General features: G+C 38.0%; 1 pseudogene; it reads right to left on the reverse strand.

Annotated features, from left to right (window-relative positions):
• Positions 1 to 1,873: 1,873 nt before the first annotated feature.
• On the reverse strand, positions 1,874 to 12,465 carry LOC102833244 (annotated as a pseudogene).
• Positions 12,466 to 13,532: the final 1,067 nt, after the last annotated feature.

Below are 13,532 nucleotides of genomic sequence, written 5' to 3' on the forward strand. Positions count from 1 at the left end.
TATTTTAAACAGCATAAAAGATTATTTAACACATGAAACTCAGCAGATGGAATACACAGAAATCAAGTTGACTACATGTGTGGAAAGAGATGATTTAAAAGCTCCATATCATTAGCCAAAATAAGGCCAAGGGCACACTGTGGAACAGACTATTAATTGCTCATATGCAAGTTCAGACTGATGCTGAAGAAATTCAAAACAAGTCCATGAAAGCCAAAATATGACCTTTATTATATCCCACCTGAATTTAGAAATCATCTCAGGAAGAAATTTGATACAGTAGACACTAATTACAGAAGACCAGAAGAGCTGTGGGATGACTCAAAGAACATCATATAAGAAGAAAGCAAAATATCATTAAAATGAGAGGAAAGAAAGAAAAAACCAAAATGAATGTCAAAAGTGACTCTGAAATTTTCTCTCCAGCATAGAGATGTTAAGCAAATGGAAGAAATGAGGAAGTCAATGAGCTTAACAGAAAATTTCTAAGGGCAGCTTGAGAGACAAAGTAAAGTATTATAATGAAATGTGCAAAGAACTGAAGTTAGAAAACCAAAAGGGAAGAACACATTCAATCTTTCTAAAACTGAAATAACTGAAGAAAAACTTCAAGCCTCAACTTACATTGAAGAATTCTACAGGCAGTGAAGTCCTGATGTGGCATTGTAGTATCATTGGACTGCTAACTACAACATCAATAGTTCAGACCCACTGGCCACTCTTTAGAAACCCTGTACAGAGTTACTATGAGTAGGCTCTGACTAGACAGCACTTGACAACAATAGGCAAAATATTGAATGGTACAGAAAGCATCCAACGAAATTAGCAGGAATACAGAGTCACTGTACCAAACATAATAGTCGATGTTCATCCATTTTAAGTGTAAGCATATGATTAAGAATCAATGGACCTGATGGAAGAAGTCCAAGCTGCCCTAAAGGCATTATGCTGCAGGAACTGATGGAATACAGATTGAAATCTTTCAGCAAACTGGTGAAGCACTTGAGGCACTCATTTATGCCAAGAAATTTGGAAAACCTGCTACTATCAGATGCAAGTAAAATTTTGTGAAAGATAATAGAGTCCTGGTGTGGCACTGCAGGATAATGCACTGGATCACATGGTTGGTTTGAACGTCAAGGTCAGCAGTTCCAACTCACCAAACTGCTCCTTGGAAACCATTTCATTATTATTCATTGGAACTGACTCAATGGCACTTAATAACACCAACACCAATTCAAAAATGACTGCAACAATGCACAGACAGGGAACTGCCAGAATTTCAAGGCAGATTCAGAAGAGGATGTGGAATGAGGGGTACTGTTGCTGATGTCAGACTGATCTAGGCTTAAAGAAGTGATTACCAGAAAGATGTATAATGTTCTTTACTGACTATGGAAAGGTTTCAACTGTATGGTTCATGATGAGCTATGAATGACATTACAAAAAATGTATATACCAGAATACTTACTTGTGCTCATAAGGAACCTGTACATAAGTCAAGAGGCAGTAGTTCTAACAGAATAAAGGGATATTGAATGTTTTAAAATCAGGAGAGGTTTGTGCCAGGGTTGTAACCTCTTTCCCCATACTTTTTTCCCCCGAAAGTCTTTATTGGTCCCAGAACTTTAAAAACACACACTAATAAAAATATAGCAGCTCATACTGGCCAAAGGAAAAAGGCTGTAGAACAGAAATGGTGTATCTACGAAATGTACTAATCTGACAAAATAGGAAGGTCAGGACTGTTTTTCTTTCTCTGGCATGATTTCTCTTGCAGTTGCTGGAATTCAGAGCTGGAAGTTAAATCTACTTGATATATAGCTAAGAAAGACCAATGATGGGTGAAGTCCTTACTAAGTTCCATAGATTTTTAAAGTGAGTGATTTTTATTTAAAAGAGATATAAAGAACCAGGTTATCCCAAACAACCTTGTGAAAAGGGAGGGGCAGATAAAAAAGGCTTTAAGAAGGAGAAAGAAGGGAAGTTTCCTGGGCTTTACACCATTTGCAAGGTCACAACGAACACCCCAATGAAGGGCAGATCTTTTCTTCTCAGTTGGTACTAGGTAATTGTTTGGAACATATATGTGCTAAGGCTTGGATTGAGGTTCTGCTCGACAAAGCATCTGCTCTCGAACACCCCAGCGTAATTCCTTCCTATGATCTTTACCAGGAAACCGCATTAAGTCCCAGTCCCGTTTGTACTCAAAGTATTGGGCTACCCAATCTATCTTGTCCCAGTTTCAGCTTAACTGGTCTACTCTTGGCAGAATAGAGGACTTGGGTCGGCTGGCAACAATCAGGTCTTGTTCATATGTTAGGGAACCCATTCCTTCTCTTTGAAGACGGTATAGGAGTTGGTCTCCTTTGGTAAGTCTCTGGTATTCGTGTGGTAGATTAAAATTTTGTGAAATTTCAACTGGGGATCTCCTGTCTTCATGGAACTGCAGATTCATCAGCCTTTGTCTTAAGTCCCAGAGATCCATATCATTTTCTACACCAGACTCTGATTCAGTGATAAATGATTCATCTGTCACTAATACTTCCCCATCTGGCTTTCTCCGCAGCAACTTTCTCTTCATCACTGGCTATTGGAGTCTCTGGGAGGCCTCTAAAACTGTTTCTGAAGTAACATTGTTTTCCATATGTGGATACTGCACTTGCAAAGGAAGAGCAGCAGACTGCTTCCATGAAGTTATTGAAGCTTTACTGTAGGGATCATATTGGGTAAACTGGGCTTCCCTTCTGACATCTCCCTCACCTTGCCTGCGGAGATCTGGGTAAAAGCTGTAGTAACTGGTAACATTTATTCTGGAACCCTATTGGATCATTTTTGCCCATTAGGTCCTATGAATTCTTCTATTGTTTCCTCTACATTGTAGGGCCATGATCCAGGAGGCAACAACCAGCTAATTGTTGGAAGAAGCTTATTTTAATATAAGTGGCACTTATTTTAATATAAGTCGTATTCAAGTTTAGGAAAATCTCTAAAGCGCCACCAGAATTAGATCTCTCTAAATGATGGGAAAAGGACCTTGGACTCCCTCAAGGGGGGGGGGAGGGGCAGCATCTGGGTTTCACTGCATGACTTTCCCCCAGATGCTGCCAGAGATGACCCCACTCACTGAGAACCACCACTGGATGAGCACAGCAACAACCTTCTCTTTCCCCATACTTATTCAATCTGTATGCTGACCAAATAGTCTGTGAAGCTGGACTATATGAAGAATTTGAGGAAGATTCAGTAACAATTATTAATAAACAGAATAAAAGACGGCTATACACATGGACCTCACCAGATGGAATACACAGAAATCAAATTGACTACCGTTGTGGAAAGAGATGGTGGAAAAACTCCATATCATCAGTCAAAATAAGGCCAGGGGCAAACTGTGGAATAGACCATCAACTGCTCATATGCAAATTCGAACTGAAGCTTAAGAAAATGAAAACAAGTCCACAAGATCCAAAATATGACCTTGAACATATCCCACCTAAATTTACAGAACATCAGAAGAACAAATTTGAAGATTGGACACTAAAGACGGAAAAACAAAAGAGTTGTGGGATGACATCATAAAGGAAGAAAGCAAAAGGTCGTTGAGAATACAAGAGGGAAGGAAAAGACCAAAATCGATGTCAGAAGAGACTATGAAATTGCTCTCCAGTGTAGAGATGCCAACACAAATGGAAGAAATGAGGTACAAGATCTGAACAGAAAATTTCAAAGGTCAGCTCAAGAAGACAAAGTCAAATATTACAACAAAATGTGCAAAGACCTGGACTTGGAAAACTAAAACGGAAGAACACGTTCAGCATTTTTCAAGTTGAGGGAACTGAAGAAAAATTTCATACCTGGACTTTTGGTATTGAGGAATTCTATTGGCATCTACTGCATGATGAAGAAAGAATCAAAGGACGATAGAAAGAATACACAAAGTAACTGTACCAAAAAGAAATTGTTGTGTTCAACCATTTCAAGAGATAGCATATGATCAAGAGCCAATGATCTTGAAGGAAGAAGTTCAAGGTACATTGCAATTATTGGCAAAGAAAAATGCACTGGGAATTGATGCAGTACAAATTGAAATCTTTCAACAAAGTGAGGTGGCACAAGAGACACTCACTCATCTATGCCAAGAAATTTGGAAGACAACTACCTGGTTGCCTGACTGGAAGAGATCTGTATCTGTGCTCATTCCAAAGAGAGGTTATCCAATGGAATGTGGAAATAATTGAACAATATCAATGATTTCCCATGCAAGTAACATTTTACTAAAGGTAATACTAAAACAGTTGCAACCATAAATTGATAGAGAACTTCCAGATTCAAGCCAGATGCAAAAAAGGACGTTGAACGAGAGTATCATCACTGAAGTCAGATGGATCTTGACTGAAAGCAAAGAATATTAGAAAGATGTTTATTGACTATGTTGTTGTTGCTGTCAGTTGCCATCAAGTAGGTACTGACTCAGAGCAACCCTCTACACAACAGAACAAAACATTGCCCCATCCTGGGCCAACCTCATAGTTGTTGCCACGCTTGAGTCCATTGATGCTGCCACTTCACCAATCCATCTAATGGGGGGTCTTCCTCTACTTCTCTGACCCTCCACCTTACTAAACATGATATCCTTCTCCAGTAACTGGTCCCTCATGACAACATGTCCAAAGTATGAGAAAAGAAGCTTGGCCATCCTGGCCTCCAAGGAACACCTTGGTTGCACTTCTTCCAGCACAGATCTGTTTGTTCTTTGGCAGCCCATGGCACTTTCAATATTCTCCTCCAACCCCATAACTCAAAAGCATCAATTTTCCTACGGTCTTCCTTATTCACTGCCAAGCTTTCTCATGCACATGAGGTTATTGAAAATGCTATGGCTTGGGTCAGGCATACCTTAGTCCTTAAGCTGACATCTTTGCTCTTCAACACTTTAAAAAGTTCCTATGCAACATAGTTGCCTAATGCAATACGTCGTCTGATCTCTTGACTGCTGCTTCCATGAGTGTTGATAGTTGATCCAAAAAGAGTGACGTCCTTGACAACTTCAATCTTTTCTCAGTTGATAAGAATGTTGTTTATTGGTCCAGTGGTGAGGATTTTTGTTTTCTTTACAATGAGATGCAATCCATACTGAAGGTTGTGCACTTTGATCTTCATCAGTAAATATTTTAAGTCCTATTCACTTTCAGCAAGCAAGGTTGTGTCATCTGCATATCGCAGGTTGTTAATGAGTCTTCCTCCAATATTGATACCACATTTATCATAATACAACCAAGCTTCTCAGATTATTTGCTCAGCATATAGGTTGAATCAGCATGGTGAAAGAATACTACCCTGTCACACACCTTTCTTCATTTTAAACTATTCAGTGTTTCCATGTTCTATTTGAACAACTTGCCCTTTGGTCCATGTACAGATAACTCATAGACACAATTAAGTCTTCCAGAATACTCAGACTTCACAATGTTGTCCATAGCTTGTCATGATCCATGCAATTGAAAGCCTTTGCATAGTCAATAAAGCACAGGTAAACATCTTTCTGATATTCTCTGCTTTCAGCCAAGAGCCATCAGATATCAGCAATGATATCCCTCGTTCCATGGCCTCTTCTGAATCTGGCTTGAACCTTGAGAAGTTCTCTGTCAAGTATGCTTGCAGCCATTTCTGTATTACCTTTAGTAAAACTTTACTCACATGGGATATCAAAGATATAGTCCTATGATTTCCACATTACAATGGGTCACTCTCTCTGGAATGGGCATAAATACAGATCTCTTTCAATCAGTCTGTCTGATAGTTGTCTTCCAAATTTCTTGGCAGAGATGAGTGAGTGTCTCCTGTGCCTCCTCACTTTCTTGAAAGATTTCAATTTTTATTCCATTAATTCCTGGTGCCTTGTTTTTTTTCCAGTTCCTTCAATGCACCTTGGATTTCTTATTTCAGTATGATTGGCTTTTAATCATATGCTACCTATTGAAATGGTTGAACATCAATCATTTCCTTTTGGTACAGTGACTCTGTGTATTACTTCCATCTTCTTTTGATGCTTTCTGTATCATTCAATAATTTGCCCAGAGGATCCTTCAATAATGAAAGTCGAGCCTTGGATTTTTTCTTCAGTTCCCCCAGCTTGAGAAATGCTGAGCATGTTCTTCCTTTTTGTTATTCTGACTCTAGATCTTTGCACATTTTGTTGTAATATTTGGCTTTATCTTCTCAACTGACCTTTGAAATGCTATGTTCAGATCTTGTACCTCCTCATTTCTTCCATTTGTTTTAGCATCTCTACACTAGAGAACACGTTTCAGTGTCTCTTCTGACATCACTTTTTACCTCTTCCTTCTTAATAATTTTTTGCTTTCTTCCTGTATGATGTTCTTGATGTCATCCCACTACTCTTGTGGTCTTCAATCTTTAGTGTTTATTATATAAAATCTGTTCTTCTGATGATCTCTAAATTCAGGAGGGATATATTCAAGGTCATATTTTGGCTCTCATGGACTTGTTTTCATTCTCTTCAGCTTCATTTTGAATTTGCATATTAGAATTGATGGTGTGTTCCACAATATGCCCCTGGCCTTGTTTTGACTGATGATGTGGAGTTTTTCCATCATCTCCTCCCAGATGCAGTCAATTTGAATTCTATGTATTCCATCTGGCAAGGTCCATGTGAGCCAAATATGTTGTCTCATATGCTGTCTAAAGAATGTATTTAAAATGAACAAATCACTGAGTTTGAAGAATTCTGTCATGTGATCTTCAGCATCATTTCTATCACCAAGACCATATTCCCAACTACTGATCCTTCCTCTTTGCTCCCAACCCTTGCATTCCCATCACCAGTAATGATCATCTTGATTGCATGCTTGTTCAATTTCAGATTTAAGAAGTTGGTAGAATTATACTATTTCATCATCATTTGCTTTAGTGCTTGGTGCTTAAATTTGAATAATAGTGGTATTAACTAGGCTTCCCTGTATAAGCATGATTATTATCCTATCACAGACAGCATTGTACCTCATGACTGATCTGGATACGTTCTTTTTGACAATTAATGCAACACCATTCCTCTTCAATTTGTCATTCTCAGCATAGTAAACCATGTGGTTGTCAGATTCAAAATGGTCAATACTGGTCCTTTGCAGCTCACATTTGCCTAAGATATGTATATTTATGCATTCCATTTCATTTTTGACAATTTCTAATTTTCTTGGAGTCGTAGTTTGTTCATTCCATGTTCTGATTATTAATGGATATTTACTGCTGTTTCTCTTCATTTTGAGTTGTGTCACACAAGCAAATGAATGTCCCATGGGCTTTGCTCCCACCGGCTTTACTCCTTTCATGTCATCATGGTCAGCTCTACTTTGAGGAGGCAGCTCTTCCCCAGTTGCGTTTTGAGTGCCTTCCATCCTGAGAGGCTCATTTTCTGGCACTGTATATCTGACAGTGTTTCTCTGCTATTTTAAGGTTTTCAATGACTAAATATTTGGAAGCAGTTCATCACTCCTTCATCCTAGCCTGTGTTCATCTGGAAGGTCATCTGAAACCTGTCCACCATGGGTGACCCTGCTGGTATTTAAAATACCGGTTGCATAGCATCCAGAATCACAGCAACTCACAAGCCACCACAGTACTACAAATTGACAGATGAGTGGTGAACTACATTGACTATGTTTATGCTTTATTGACTATTCAAATGTTTTTTATTGTGTTGATCATGACAAGATATGGACAACATTGCAAAGCATGAGTATTACAGAATACTTAACTCCTGAGGATCCTGTACATAAACTAGGAGGCAATGTTTTGAACAGAATAAAGGAACCCTGAATGGTTTAAAATTAGAAAATATGTGCACCAGGGTTGTGGTCTTTCACCATATTTATTCAATCTGTATGCTGGACAAATAATCAGAGAAACTGAATTATATGAATAAAAACATGGCATCAGGATTGGAGAAAGACTCATTAACAACATATGATATGCACATGATTCAATGTTGCTTGCAGAAAGCCAAGAGGACTTACAATACTTATTAATGGAGATGGAAGATGACAGCTTTCAGTATGGGTTGCATCTCAATGTAAAGAAAACAAAAATCCTCACCACTGGACCAATAAATAATATCTATATAAATGGGAAAAAGATTGATGCTGTCAATGACTTCATTTTGTTTGAGTCAACCATCAAAACTCATGGAAGCAGCAGTCAGGATATCAAACAACACATTGCATTAGGCAAGTCTTTTCACAAGACCTCTTTAAAGTGTTAAATAGCTAAGATACTAGTTTGAGGATTAAGGTGTGCCTGATACAAGCCATGGTATTTTCAATAACCTCATATGCATGTGAAAGTTAGACAGTGACTAAGGAAGACCCAAGAAGAATTGATGCATCTTTGTTATGGTGTTGGAGGAGAATATTGAAAGTACCATGCATGGAAACATTAAAACTATGAGGAAACTCACAAGAAAGAACACAAAAAGCATGAACTCAACAAAGGAAGATACACAGAACAAAGAAAGCAGCAACACCACACACACACACACACACACACACACACAAAACATAATGACAGCAATTAATCCAAACCTATCGATAATTACACTGAATATAAATGGATTAAATGCTTAAATGCACCTGTTAAGAGACAGAGGGTGGCAGAACAGATAAAAAAAAAAATAAAAAAAAAAAACAAGATCCTTCAATATGCTGTCTGCAAGAGACACAGCTCACACACAGAGACAAAAACAGATTAAAAATCAAAGGATGGAAAAAATTATACCAAGCTAATTGCAATAAAAAGCGAATAGGAGTGGCAGTACTAATCTCTGATAAAATTAACTTTAAGGCAAAAAACAGCATAATAGATACAGATGGACATTATCTCGTGATTAAAGAGTTAAAGGGACAATTGAACAAGATAACATAACCATAATAAATATCTATGCTCCCAATGAAAGAGCTCCAAAATATATATAGCAAACTCTAATAGATTTGAAGAAAGAAATAGATGAATCTACAAAAATAGTAGGTGATTTTAATATACAGCTTTCAAAAATGGATAGAACAAACAGAAAGAAACTTGACAAAGACACAGAAGAACTAAACAATACAATCAGACAACTGGACCTCATAGATGTGTACAGAGCATTCAACACAACAACTGAACAATACACATTCTTTTCCAGTGCACATGGAACATTCTCCAGAATAGACCATGTCTTAGGCCACAAATCAAATCTCCATAAATTTACAAATATCAAAATACTACAAAGTATCTTCTCAGACCACAAAGCTATCAAGTTAGAAATCAACAATAGGAAAACCAAGGAAATCAAGTCAAATACATGGAAACTGAATAACACCAAGCTGAAAAGCAACTGGGTAGTAGAAGAAATTAAATGTGAATTCACAAAGTTCCTAGAAACAAATGAGAATGAAAACACAACATACCAAAATCTTTGAGACACAGTAAAAGCAGTGCTGAGAGGACAATTTATTGCAATAAATGCACACATCCAAAAAGAAGAAAGAACCAAAATTAACACATTAACACAGCATCTACAACAATTAGAAACAGACCACAGAGGGAAACTACAGCCACCAAAAGAAAAGACATAATAAAGATTAGAGCAGAAATAAATGAGATAGAAAACAGAAAAACTATATAAAGAATCAACAGGACAAGAAGCTGGTTTTTTGAAAGGATTAACAAAATTGACAGACCATTAGAAAACCTAACAAAAGAAAAGAGGGAGAAGACACAAATAACTCATATTAGAATCCACATAGGCAATGTCACAACAGAACCAAAGGAAATCAAAAGGATAATAACAGAATACTATGAAGAGTTGCACTCTAACAAATTTGAAATCTTAGAAGAGATTAATACATTTTTAGATAAACACAACCTACCTAAACTTACACACAGTGAAGTAGAAACCTGGACAGACCCATAACAAAAGAAGAAATTGATCAGGTCATCAACAGACTCCCAACCAAAAAAAGTCCAGGCCCAGATGGCTTCACTGGTGAGTTCTATCAAACATTCAGGGAAGAGCTGTTACCAATTCTACTCAAATTATTCCAGAAGATAGAGGAGGATGGAAAACTCAAACGTAGTAACAATTTTGAGGTTGGCCCAGGATTGGGCATTGTTTCATTAAATTGTGCATAGTGTTACTATGAGTCAGTGACAACTCAATGGCACCTAACAACAACAAATAATCAGATGTTACACCCTTCCTTTCTAAAAATGAATATGACTTAAAATACTTATTGATGAATAGCAAAGACTCCAGTATGATTTGTACCTCAATGTAACAAAAAAAAAAAAAAAAAATTCTCACAACTGGACCAATAAATAACATCGTGATAAATGAAAAGATTGAAATTTTCAGAGACTTCATTTTGTTTGAATCTAGTCAACCCTCAACAGCCAAAAATCAAATGACCATTACATTAGGCAAATCTGCTGCACAAGACCTCTTTAAAGTGTTTAAGGATATGATGTCAGTTTGAAGACAAAGGTATGTCTGACTCAAGTGAGAATGTGTTTGATAGCCTCATACGCACATAACTATATGGGAGTGCAACGACTTTGTATGATAAGCACTGGACTGTGAACCACAAGTTCTGCTGTTAGAGTCTGCCAGCTATTCCTTGGAAGAAAGATGAGGTTTTCTGTTCTCACAAAGATTTAATGCATTGGACACCCTATACAGGGTCATTATAAGTCTGAACCAACTCAAAGGCACTTAACTACCTAACAATGTATGTGAGTGTTGAGTAAGGAAGACATTAGAAAAATTAATGCATTTGAATTATGGTGTTAGAGAATATTGGAAGTACCATGGACTGCCAGAAGAACAAACAAATCTGTGCTGGAAAAAACAGCCATAATGCTCCTTAGACGCCAGGTTGTTGAGACGTCATCTCTCAAACTGTGACCTATTACAGGAGTAACGAAACCTGGACAAGGACATCATACTTGATAAAGTGGAAGTTCTGTAAAAAGGAGGAAGATCCCAATGATAAGGATTGGCACAGCAGCAAGTGCAATGTGCTCAAACATAACAATAATTGTTAGGATAGTGCAGGACCAGACAGTGTTTCATTCTGTTGTGTATAAGGTCACTATGAGTCAGAACGGACTTGACAACACTTAACAACAGCAACATCGATTTTCATAAGTTAAAAGTTATACTATACGTCCTAAAAAAAAAAAAAAAACAATAAAATAATCTATTGCCATTGAGTGGATTCCAACTTATATTGATCCTACATTGTTGTTATGTGCCGGTTAAGTCAGTTCTGACTCATAGTAATCCTATAAGCATTTTGGAGGAGTGGTGGTGGGTTTCAATCACCAACCTCGAGGTTAACAGTCCAATGCCCATCCTACAGCACCACACCAGTGACGCTACACGACAGAGTAAAACTGCTCCTTAGGGTTTCCGAGACTGTAAAGCTTTTTTGGAGCAGACAGGCTCATCTAGGACCCACACAACAGCTAGTGCATTTGAAATGCTGATTTCTCAGTTAGTGCCCCAACGCTTAACCCACTGTACCACCAGCACTCTAAAGCAACTACTAAAACAACAGAACAACATGTAATAGTAAGTAAGCTATGAGACACACTAAATAAGATAAGTATTAGGTTTGGCTTCACTCATAGTCACTGTATGTGCAACAGAACAACATGTCATCCATTTAAGTCTACACACTACTAAAGGTGGTATTTCCATCTCTCTCTGATAACGTAGTGGTTATGAATCGGGCTGCGAACCTTAAGGTCAGCAGTTCGAAACTAACAGCTGTTCCGTGGGAGAAAGATGAGGATTTCTACTCCCGTAAAGATTTACAGCCTCGGAAATCCTGTACAGGGTCTCTATGAATCGGTTCCGACTCCATGGCACATAACCACCAACCACCACCAAACCTTCTCTGGTGGAGTCCTGGTGTGGCACTGTGGCTTAATGCACCAGACTACAAAGCCGTTTGAACTTGAAGGTTGGCGGTTCAAGCTCAACAGCTGCTCCTCGGAAATCCTGTATAGGGTCGCTATGAGTCAAATGGACTCCAAGGCACACAGCCACCACCAGCAGCCAAACCTTCCTTGAAAAATTCTTTGCTCTTTGATTTATACTGCATGAAAACAGCAGTTTTGGAATCCTAAAAGAACTCAAATAATGTTATTTATTTTTCAAAGTTCTGAGAGTTTGAGAAACAAAAATAAGTCTGAAAGGTGCAAGACAGAGGTGTTCTTATAGATAGAGTACGGGTTCCCAACAAAATTCTCATAAGACAGCCCTTCCTACACTCAGCAAGTACATTGTCATGATGGGGAAAAAAATTCTTGGCCCACCTTTCCTGGCATTTTTCTTACCGTAACAGTTTTCAATATTCTAAAAGTTTCTTCCCGAATAAGCCTACTTGATCGTCTTGTATCCATTAGGAAAAATCTATCAATAATACCCCTTGAGAATCCCCAAAAAAAGTCACCATTATTTTCTGAATTGACCTGTCATGAATCTGCCCAGAAAATCCCTTAGAAAGCTAACCTTTTGATTATACTTCTTTTTTTTTCTCTCTCAAGGTACCCTAACAAGACTAAGACAAGTATATGACTAAGGGAACTTGTCTGCAGCCATCCACTAATGTTAGGGTCATGTTTAAACACATGTTTGGATTGAACACATGGATGAATGAACAGAAATCCTAATAGCAATACTTTTTGATATACTCTCCTCAAAAAGTATTAATCAGATGACTCAGACTAGTCTAGGTTTCATTGTCATGATATGGACACGTTATTTAACTTGGTTGAATTTCATTTTCTTTATTTTCAAAATATATGGCTTTTTGTTTATAATAAAAATATAAAATTATAGTTGTGGGTGGTTGTTAATTATTATTTGTTGTTAGGTGCCATCAAGTCAGTACCTACCCAGAGCAACCTGCACAGCAGAAGGACACTGCCCTACCCTGGGTCAAGTTCACTACTGTTGCCACCCTTGAGTCCATCAATGCTGCCACTTGGCTATTCCATCTTGTTGAGGGTCTTCCTCTTTTTCTCTGACCCTCCACCTTACTAAACACGATATCCTTCTCCAGTGACTGGTCCCTTCTGAAATTATGTCCAAAGTATGAGAGATGAAGTTTGGCCATCTTGGCCTTCAAGAAGCTCTCTGGTTGCACTTCTTCCAAAACGCTATTGGTTCTTTTGGCAGCCCATGGCACTTTGAATATTCTTCTCCAACATCATAATCCAAAAGCATCAATTCTTCTACGGTCTTCCTTATTCACTGTCCAGCTTTCAGAGGCTTATGAGGTAACTGAAAATACCATGGCTTGGGTAAAGCGCACCTGAGTCCTCAAGCTGACATCTTTGCTCTTCAACACTTTACAAAGGTCTTGTGCAGCAGATTTGCTTAACGCAATACATCATTTGATTTCTTAACTGCTGCTTCCATGAGTGCTGATAGTTGATCCAAGAAGAATGAAGTCCTTGACAACTTC

This window comes from Chrysochloris asiatica, unplaced genomic scaffold (assembly GCF_000296735.1).
Source record: "Chrysochloris asiatica unplaced genomic scaffold, ChrAsi1.0 scaffold00373, whole genome shotgun sequence".
Taxonomy (NCBI): Eukaryota; Metazoa; Chordata; class Mammalia; order Afrosoricida; family Chrysochloridae; genus Chrysochloris; species Chrysochloris asiatica.